General features: G+C 38.1%; 1 pseudogene; it reads right to left on the bottom strand.

Moving 5' to 3' along the window:
- Positions 1 to 6,708: 6,708 nt before the first annotated feature.
- LOC102842288 lies at positions 6,709 to 8,909 on the bottom strand (annotated as a pseudogene).
- Between the last annotated feature and the right edge of the window lie 258 nt (positions 8,910 to 9,167).

Raw genomic sequence — 9,167 nt, 5'->3', positions numbered from 1 at the left:
ATCAATGGGCTCAAGCGTTGTAACAATTATGAGGTTGGCCCAGGACAGGGCAATGCTTAGTTTTGTTGTGCGTAGGGTCGCTGAGTCAGTGCCAACTTGATGGCACATAACAACAACAACAACAACAACAACATGATTTAATGTAATAAGTAACCATGATCATTGTCCTAGTGGATGTCAGTCTAGTCAGAAAGACAGACATAAAATATGAGCAACTTCAGGGTGAATAACTAAAGAGCAATATTAATTCTAGACTATTTTAAAAATAACTGCTATATGTGAGCTGGAATGATACACAAAGTATGAAGCATTTAATAAGTAGATTATGTTGTTGAGTCAGGTTTCTGAGAATTGACTGGTGGACTTGAACCACCATCCTAGGGGTTAGTAGTCCTGTGCTTATCTTAGAGCACTTCCCTGGGAACATGAAGTCAATACATATTGAGTGCCTCCTCTGTCCTGGCTATTTCACTATGCATGGGAGGGTGAGTTAGTGAATAAGGTGAAGAGATCCCTGCCTGGATGAAACATATGCTGAAGGTATATGCCAGTCCTCAAACTGATATCTTTTGCTCCTTAACACTTCAAAGATGTCTTTTGCAGCAGATTTCCTAGTGCAGCACATTGTTTAATTTCTTGACTGCTGCATCCATGAGCGTTGGTTGTGAATACAAACAAAATGAAGTCTTAATCACTTCAATCTTTCCTATTTATCATGGTACTGTTTATTAGTCCTTTTGTAAGGATTTTACTTTTCTTTACATTGAGGTACAATCCATACTGTAGGTTGCAGTCTTTGATCATTATCAGTAAGTATTTCAAGTCCTCTTCACTTTCAACAAACGAAGTGTGTCAACTGTGTAGCTCAGGTTGTTAATGAGTCTTCCTCCAGTTCTGATGCTACATTCTTCTTCATATAATCCAGTTTTTAGTATCCTTTGCTTAATATATAAATTGATAAGTATAGTGAAAGGATACGACTCTGATAAACATCTTTCTTGATTTTGGGAGCATTAAGTGTCCCCATGTTCTCTTCTAGCAACTACCTCTTGGGCTATGTATGGTTTCTTCATGAGCATAATTAAATATTCTGGAATTCCCATTCTTTGAAATGTTACACATAATTTGTTATGATCCACACAGTCAAATGCCTTTGCATAGTTAATAAAACACAAGTAAACTTCTTTCTGGTAGTTTGCTTTCACTCAAGATCTAGCTGATGTTAGAAAGATATCCCTTGTTCCATATCCTCTTCTGAATCTGACTTGAATATCTGGCAGCTCCCTATCAATGTACTGCCTTGGATAATCCAACCATTTTTTAATTATCTTCAGCAAAATTTTATTTACATGTGATATTAATGATATTTTTTGAAGATTTTTGCACTCAGTTGGCTCACCTTTCTTGGGAATAAGAATAAATATGAAATCCTTCTAATCAATTGGTCATGTAGTTGTCTTCCAAATTTCTTGGCACCTCCAGTGCTGCCTTAGTTTGTTTACACATTTCTATTTGTATTCTGTCGATTCCTGGAGACTTGTTTTTCACTAAAACCTTCTATGCATCTTAGACTTCTTCCTTCAATACCATTGGTTCTTACCCATATGTTACCTCCTGAAATGGTTGAATATCAACCAATTATTTTTGTTTCAATTACTCTGTGTATTCTTTCCATCTTCTTTGGATGCTTCCTGCATCATTCAATATTTTGCCTATAGTTAAGTTATATGTAATTAAAGAGGAAGACTAGACAAAGACTGTCCAAGTGCTCATTGTTTTGTTGTTGCAAATTCTTAGCAATCTATACTTACTCCAAAACAAAAAGAATTTTTTAAAATCCCAATTCAACTCTGATGTTCTGTGGAATTCACTGACATCCTGTGTGCAGAAGCCAGCTGCCCTTTCAAATGAACATCTTTTTTATATGTTGGGGAGCTTGTCCGTTGCTTTCTAATTATTATCCATTTGGGGATGATGAAGAAAAATGTATAACTTGGGCTGAAGGGATTGTGGGGGGTGGAAATGTGTTTCTTCATTATTTCAAAACACAGACTCAAACAGCATGGATACTCTCTTTTTACTTTCAGTTGTTCTAAAAATAAAATACTTCCTCTTCTAATGGAGACAGATTGGGTTCCCTGCTGAGTGGCCATTAAGAGAAGCAATGTCTAGTAGGGAGATATCTAGCTGCATTGAAGATGATAAATGAGTCTGGAAGCGATTATCATCTAACAGATAATTTTCTCCAAGTGCTACTATTTCACATGCTTAAAAATTCCTGGAAATCCATCTATTAACCCTAGATTTAATTCTAATGACTGGAATTCATTTACTTTTTGTTTTAGAATGAGTAGAACTAACATAGAATATTTTATCCACATTTCAAGCTTTCTTATAACTATTGGTAAAGTTTACTTGGCAAGTCACTCTGCTTCACATCCTTCAATATCCTTTAGTGATGCTTTCTGATGCCAGAGTGATCTGAGTCACAAAATTTCAAATGATTTTCTACATCATCTGGTCCTGAGGCCTCAAGATTGACAGCCAACATAGATGTGCTCTTTTAGAATATGATTTTTTAAATGGAATCTGATGCTTTTAAATTAAACATAGAGCTCTTTGGTTGGTCATAACAGTGCCAACCTCTCTCATTTAACTTCCCTATTTTCACAATCTGTATGTCTTGCATGGAATTTGAGTTTGAAACACCTTTCTTTTGCAATACTCTCATAGATGAAGAAACTGAATCAATGGGAAGTTTAATGATTTCATAAAGGCTGCATAGTCAATTCATTGCAAATCTGTGACTCTACCCACATTTTAGTCTTCTGTTGTTGGTAAGTGCCATTGAGTCGCTTCCGACCCAAAGCAACCCTGTATAGGGTTTCTAAGGAGCGGCTGGTCAGCTTGAACCGCAGAACTTGCAGTTAAATGGCTTTGCAGTCTGGTGCATTAACCCACAGTGCCACACCCTGCACATCCAGTGGCATCCCTGAGTGGTCCAAATAGTTAATGTACTTGACTGCTAAGTAAAAGGTTGGAAATCCAAGAAGAAACTTGTAAGAAATTAGAAACCTACTTCTGAAATATAGTTGTTTTAAGTGTCATCAAGTTGATTCTGACTTAGATTAGCCACTGAAAAACCTATTCAGCACAGCTCTACCCTAACACACATAGGGTCACTATGAGACAGTCAGCTCGTGAAGGCATGCCACAGCAGGGATTTTTTTTTTTTTTTTAAGTCAGATCCTGGAGACAGAACCAGTAATCTCACATGTACAAAAGGATTTCTTTATGTGACCAAAAAATGCTCAAAGGACCAAGCCCAGCAGGAGATCCAGAATGAGTTTAGAGTGATCTCTTATTGTAAAATGTGGACCAGATCCTACTGTGAATAACAGCCCTCCTTCTCTGTGAGCCTCTTTCCCATTCCCACCCTAGTCCAAATTGATTTTGTGCTTCCTATTTTTCTGTGTTTGACAAAGGAAACAAAAGTAACATGCTGTCAGTGGAGAGTTGCCAAAAAGCAAAGTGGCCTTTATAAAAATCACCCACTTCAAATTACCAACTGCAGTTCAAAGTTGCCTTCTAGACAGCCATGCATTATGCTAATAATATGCTAAGTCATTAGGGTTTCCCAATCTGTCTATTGATTGTTTAAGTAGAATGTTATAACAGGGAAAGATTGGTGCTAGGAGTATGACCCACCTTCAGTGTGTGCTAAAACAGACCACTCTGCTATATATATCACACTAACTCCGATGTGGTACATCGCATCAGCCATTTTACCATGATTCCTGATATTAAATGATCTGTTGGAAATTTTAACTTTCTAGAAAAAAAATTGAGAAAATAAAGATCACTTGTATAAAAAATATTGATAATAGGTATTATTTACTGAGTCATTTCCCTGAGCCAGATGCAGCACTAAGAATTGTGACTTCTATCATTTCTGATACAGCATTGCTAAAAATATTCAAAATAAAAATATTATTATCTTCTCTGGACATCTGGCAAAGCTGGACTCAGAAAGGTCACATAGCTTTTAAACTCTCATGGTTAGTAATGGTGATTGTGAGGATTTGAACTCAGATCTAGTTGACCTCAAGTCCAAGATCTTAAAAATGGTGGTAGATTGCTTAAGGAATAATTCATATCCTATTTGATCATCTCTCTATCTGATCTCCGGTGTAACAGTTAAGGGGATTCCCTTTTAGTAGTTAATTATTGTCCAGGTACAGAAATGGGGGGAGAGTGAATCCAGCACAACTGTGTTCCCCCTGGAAAATGCTAGCAAATACGTATACCTAAGATGCTACGAATCGGGCTGCGAACCTTAAGGTCAGCGGTTCGAAACTATCAGCCGCTCCGCGGGAGAAAGATGAGGCTTTCTACTCCCGTAAGGATTTACACCCTCGGAAACCCTGTACAGGGTCGCTATGGGTCGGACCCGACTCGATGGCACTTAACAACAACAACAACAAGATGCACAACCAGCATTAAGAATAAAGTTGGGATCTGTGTATAGTGACCAACTAGCCTATGACTCTTGGGAAGGTAGACAGAGGTGAAAAACTGGAATCAGGCTGATGGATAACTCTGACATGTCATGAATGAAATAGAGCTTTAGAAAATGACTTCATGCATGTAATCCTGACTCGAATTTCATGTGTGTGTCAAAATAGAACCACTCCCTCCACAGGGTTTTCAACAGGACTGTCTTTCAAGGCACTCTGGTGGACCCTAACCACCAACCTTTTGGTTAGTAGTCACACACCTAGTTGTTTTCATCACCCAGAAAATTAAGTTCAGTTTTTTTAAGGCTAAATAAATAGCACATGGTTTTCAAGTTTGGATCCAAGCAGATGTCTTAACAGACAGGAGAAGGGAGAAAAGGCAGGGATAAGAACAGCAAGAGATGACATGGCAGGACTCAGGTCCCAGTTGGGTACATTCAAAAGGGCTCTGATTTTTTCTTTCATACATTGTTGCTAAGTGCCATTTAGTCAATTCCAACGCATAGCCTACCTTGCAGTTCAAACCCACTTTGCAGTCCAGCACATTACCTGCAGCGCTATAACAGGACTCCTTTATACATTAGAGACTGTGAATAATCTCTGTCTTTTAAAAAGAATGTTCTATGGAAAAAAAAACAAAACCCTAAAATAAAAGTTAGATTGTCCTGAAATATTTGAAACTAAATCACAGATGACATAAAGACTCATCCAAAATCTTCTCTTTTATTTTACTCTTTTAACTTTAAATTTTTAGATTTGCTTTTTTTTAGCTATTAAATTTAGAAAGTAGGATTCTTGACCCTGATACTCATTCTGGTTTCTCACAAGAGGAGATCATACTATAACCGTGTTTTAATTCTCTTTATACACATTACATGGATTCATTTCCTGTTACACAAAGGAAGAGTCATCACATTCCATAAAGACAATATTCTCTCTGTCATAAAAGAGCAGTAGTTTTCTTGATGCCTTTTCTGTAACACTATGTAGTGAGCGTCAAGAAGCCTCTCTCCTTTTAATATATATATATTTTGAGGGTGCAATTATTATTGTGTTAAGCATACTTTATTTAAGAATTTAAGGCTTCTTCTAAAACCTCCCTCTTGTTAAACTTTAAACATTTTTTTCCTATCATGTCTAGACAACTTTAAAATAGCATTAAAAATAGTTATCCTTTAGAGTCATATCAGTAAAGATTTATATGTTAATTCATTTGGTCATCTGTGAGTCTAGCTTGAAGCAATATTGGTGAGTTAATAAATGTTGTTATTGTTACATGCCATTGAGTCAGTTCCAACTCATAGCGACCCTGTAGAAGATTTCCAAGGAGCAGCAGGTAAATGTGAATCATTGACCTTGCAGTTCAAATTGACCTCATGGTTGAGTGCTTTTCCTATAGTACCACACCAAGACTCTAGGCATCTAGCCTAGCTCAAAGCAATACATGTCAACAAAGATAAGCTTCTATCATAATCACAATTAAAACTATACTTTATATAGTAAATTATTTTCAGTTATTTTAAAAGTTCATATAATAAAGCAAGACAACTTGATATGTTGTTGTTGTTGTTGTTATGTTCCGTGGAGTCGGTTCCGACTCATAGCGACCCTGCACAGGGTTTCCGAGGCTGTAAATCTTTACTGGAGCAGACTACCGCGGAACAGCTGGTAATTTCGAACTGCTGACCTTGTGATTCGCAGCCCGATTCGTAACCACTACGCTACCAGAGCTCCTTGATACGAAAATGGTTAAAATCATTTAGGTTATCTAAGCTCTGCCCAAAGTCTACTAATACAAGTTGTCACAATCAAAATAATTGTGGTAGTTGTGTGCCGAGGAAGTGGTTCCAACTCACAGCAATTCTGTATAGGGTTTCTGAGGCTGTAAATCTTTAACAGGGCAGTAAATCTCATCTTTATCCCACAGAGCAACTGGTAGTTTCAAAGTGTTGACTTTGCAGTTAGCAGTCCAACTCATAACCCACTACTAGGGTTCCATCAGAACAACTGGATATATTGAAAACCCAAGATAAATAAGTTGTGTTAAATATATATATATTAGCTGTGCAATTAATGGAAATAACAAACTTTGATAAAATGATTCCATCAGGGAAAGAGAAGAGTTGTTGTTTCTTTGTACGTTTCTAAATGGTCACAGCTGTGGTGAAACTTCACCACTTCTTGCATAAATTTACCTCTGGTCTCTTTCAACTCACTTCTTGTGAACCAGGTCATTATTCTTTGTGATGGCAGCTGCCACCCTCATTGTGGGCTCTTGCCTGGTTAACTGGTATCCAAACTTGAGGATCCTTGAATTCCCCTTAAGCAATTTCCATTTCCATGGCTGTTCGCAAAAGCTGACTCTGGTCGTGGGTCCTGATCTCTGCCAAGGTGTCCTTTTCTCTCAGTGCCTCTAACAGGAGCCAGGATCCCAATTCCAGTGATAAAGTTGGAGTCAATGTCCACTTTCAGCATATCTGCAAAAGCAATTGCCACAGGGTCATTACTGCCAGTTGTGGTCAGGCTGGATTTGTTTAGCTGAGTAAGGGCTCTCCAGAGCCTTTGCAAATTCCTTCAGAGTTGCAATTGTTGTTGTTGCTGTTGTTGTTGTTAAGTGCTCTCGAGTCAATGCCAACTCATAGCGACCCTGTATAGGGTTTCCAAGGAGCAACTGGTGAGCTTGAACCACCGACCTTGCAGTTCAAACAACTTTGCAATCTGACACATTAGCTCACTGGTGCCACACCAGGACTCCGTTGCTGTTGTTAGGTGCTGTCAAGTCAGTACTGGCTCATAGTGACCTCACGCACAACAGATTGAAACACTGTTGGCTCCTGAGCTAACAGAGTTAGAATTGGAATATGTTTAATATTGTTGAGGTTGACTTCTTATAGGCTGGGATCCTTGGCTTCCATCTGCTGTAGACTTGCTTCCACATTTGTGGGTGGGATTGAGTTGTTCTTCAAATACATGTTGACTTTCCACCTTGACCACAATTCTTACAGGTCCTTTGCCACCTTTAATGCTATTGTTTCTTCGTCAAACTTGAGATTGTTGATCAAACTGTATACTCCTAGAACACCTGAAAGATCATAGAGCTCAGTGCTGGAGGTGCTAAACTTCTTCTGGACAGAAACTTAAGTTTCTTCTCTTAGACTTTCTACATGCTTTTTTGGGGGGGATAAGGGAATAATGTCTTCCCTCTCTTTATTTTTATAAATGTATATGGGGAATGCAGTGGCTCATTGGAATAAGTACTGAACAGCAAACCATAATGTTGTCAGTTTGAGCCCACCAACTGCTCCAAAGGAAAAAGATGAGGCTTTCTGTTCCCAAAAGACTTACAGACCCAGAAACACTCTACTCTACGAGGTAGTTATGAATCATTAATTTAACAGCAATATATATATATATAGTTGTTAAATTGTTACTGGCATTAAAGACAATACATATTTTGCTGTTGTTAAGTGCCGTTGGGTCAATTCTAACTCATTGTGACCTTGCATAAGGTTTATTAAGGATGCTGAGTTTGAATCGCCAACTTTGTGGTTAGCAGTCCAGTGTTTTTCCTACAGTGCCTAGTGTGGCGCTGTGGGTTAATGTGCCAGACTGCAAAGCTGTTTGAACTGCAAGGCCGGTGGTTCAAGCTCACCAGCTGCTCCTCGGAAACCCTATACACTATTGGTTGGAATCAACTCAATGGCACTTAACAACAACAACCACCCTATGTTGTTGTTGTTAAGTACTGTGGTGTTGGTTACAACTTATAATGACCCAGCACAGGGTTTCCGAGGCCCTATATATTAGCTTTAATAACATTTTCTTACTCAAGTTTTCATTCTTAATCTTTCTTATCTTATCCTAGTCTCATTTTCTCTGCATTTGACCCTTTCCTGCTTAAATCCTAAATTGTTCTTTCATTGAGTTCTGAGCTCTGTCCAAAATCTTTTTTAGATTTCTGTTTCCTCTTCTTTTTCCTATCTTCCTAATATTGTTTGCTTAAAAAACATTTATAAGTGAAATTTCACAACTTTTCCTACACTTGACTCTCCTTGACTATGTTCTCTAGAGAAAAACAATGGGCCATCAGATATTAGAAAAATCTAGCATGTTAGAAATTTTAAATAGCTGATTTTCAGAAGGAGATTGCCAGATCTTCTGTCCTAGTCTTAGTCTGGAAACTCTGCTCTTTGTGAGATATTTGTTGTTATTAGGTGGCATCAAGTCAGTTCTGACTCATAGCAATCCTGTACAAAACAGAACAAACCATTGCCTGATCCTACACCATCTTCACAATCATAGTTATGTTTTAGCCCCTTTTGTTGCTGCTGTGTCAGTCTATCTCCTTGTAGATATTCCTCTTTTTTACTGACCCTCTACTTGACTAAGCATGGTGTCAAAAGTACAAGATATGCAGAAAACAATTAGGCAGGATGGCATTGGCTAAGTGGGACAGAGGTAAATAATGATGTGTGCACAACCTTGGAACAACAGGGTTCTGGGATACAGGGATTGAGACATGGTTGGAATGGGGAAAAGGGAGGACATAATGTTAAGATGATTGGTTGTCTTTTGAATCTTGGTTTCCCTGGCATACTATTATAAAATAGACACTTGATGGGGAGAGAAAGAAATAGCCAGAAATATCAC

Source organism: Chrysochloris asiatica, unplaced genomic scaffold (genome assembly GCF_000296735.1).
Source record: "Chrysochloris asiatica unplaced genomic scaffold, ChrAsi1.0 scaffold00176, whole genome shotgun sequence".
Lineage (NCBI taxonomy): Eukaryota > Metazoa > Chordata > Mammalia > Afrosoricida > Chrysochloridae > Chrysochloris > Chrysochloris asiatica.
The sequence above is the reverse complement of the archived record's forward strand: the minus strand, read 5'-3'. Positions and strand labels throughout refer to the sequence as shown.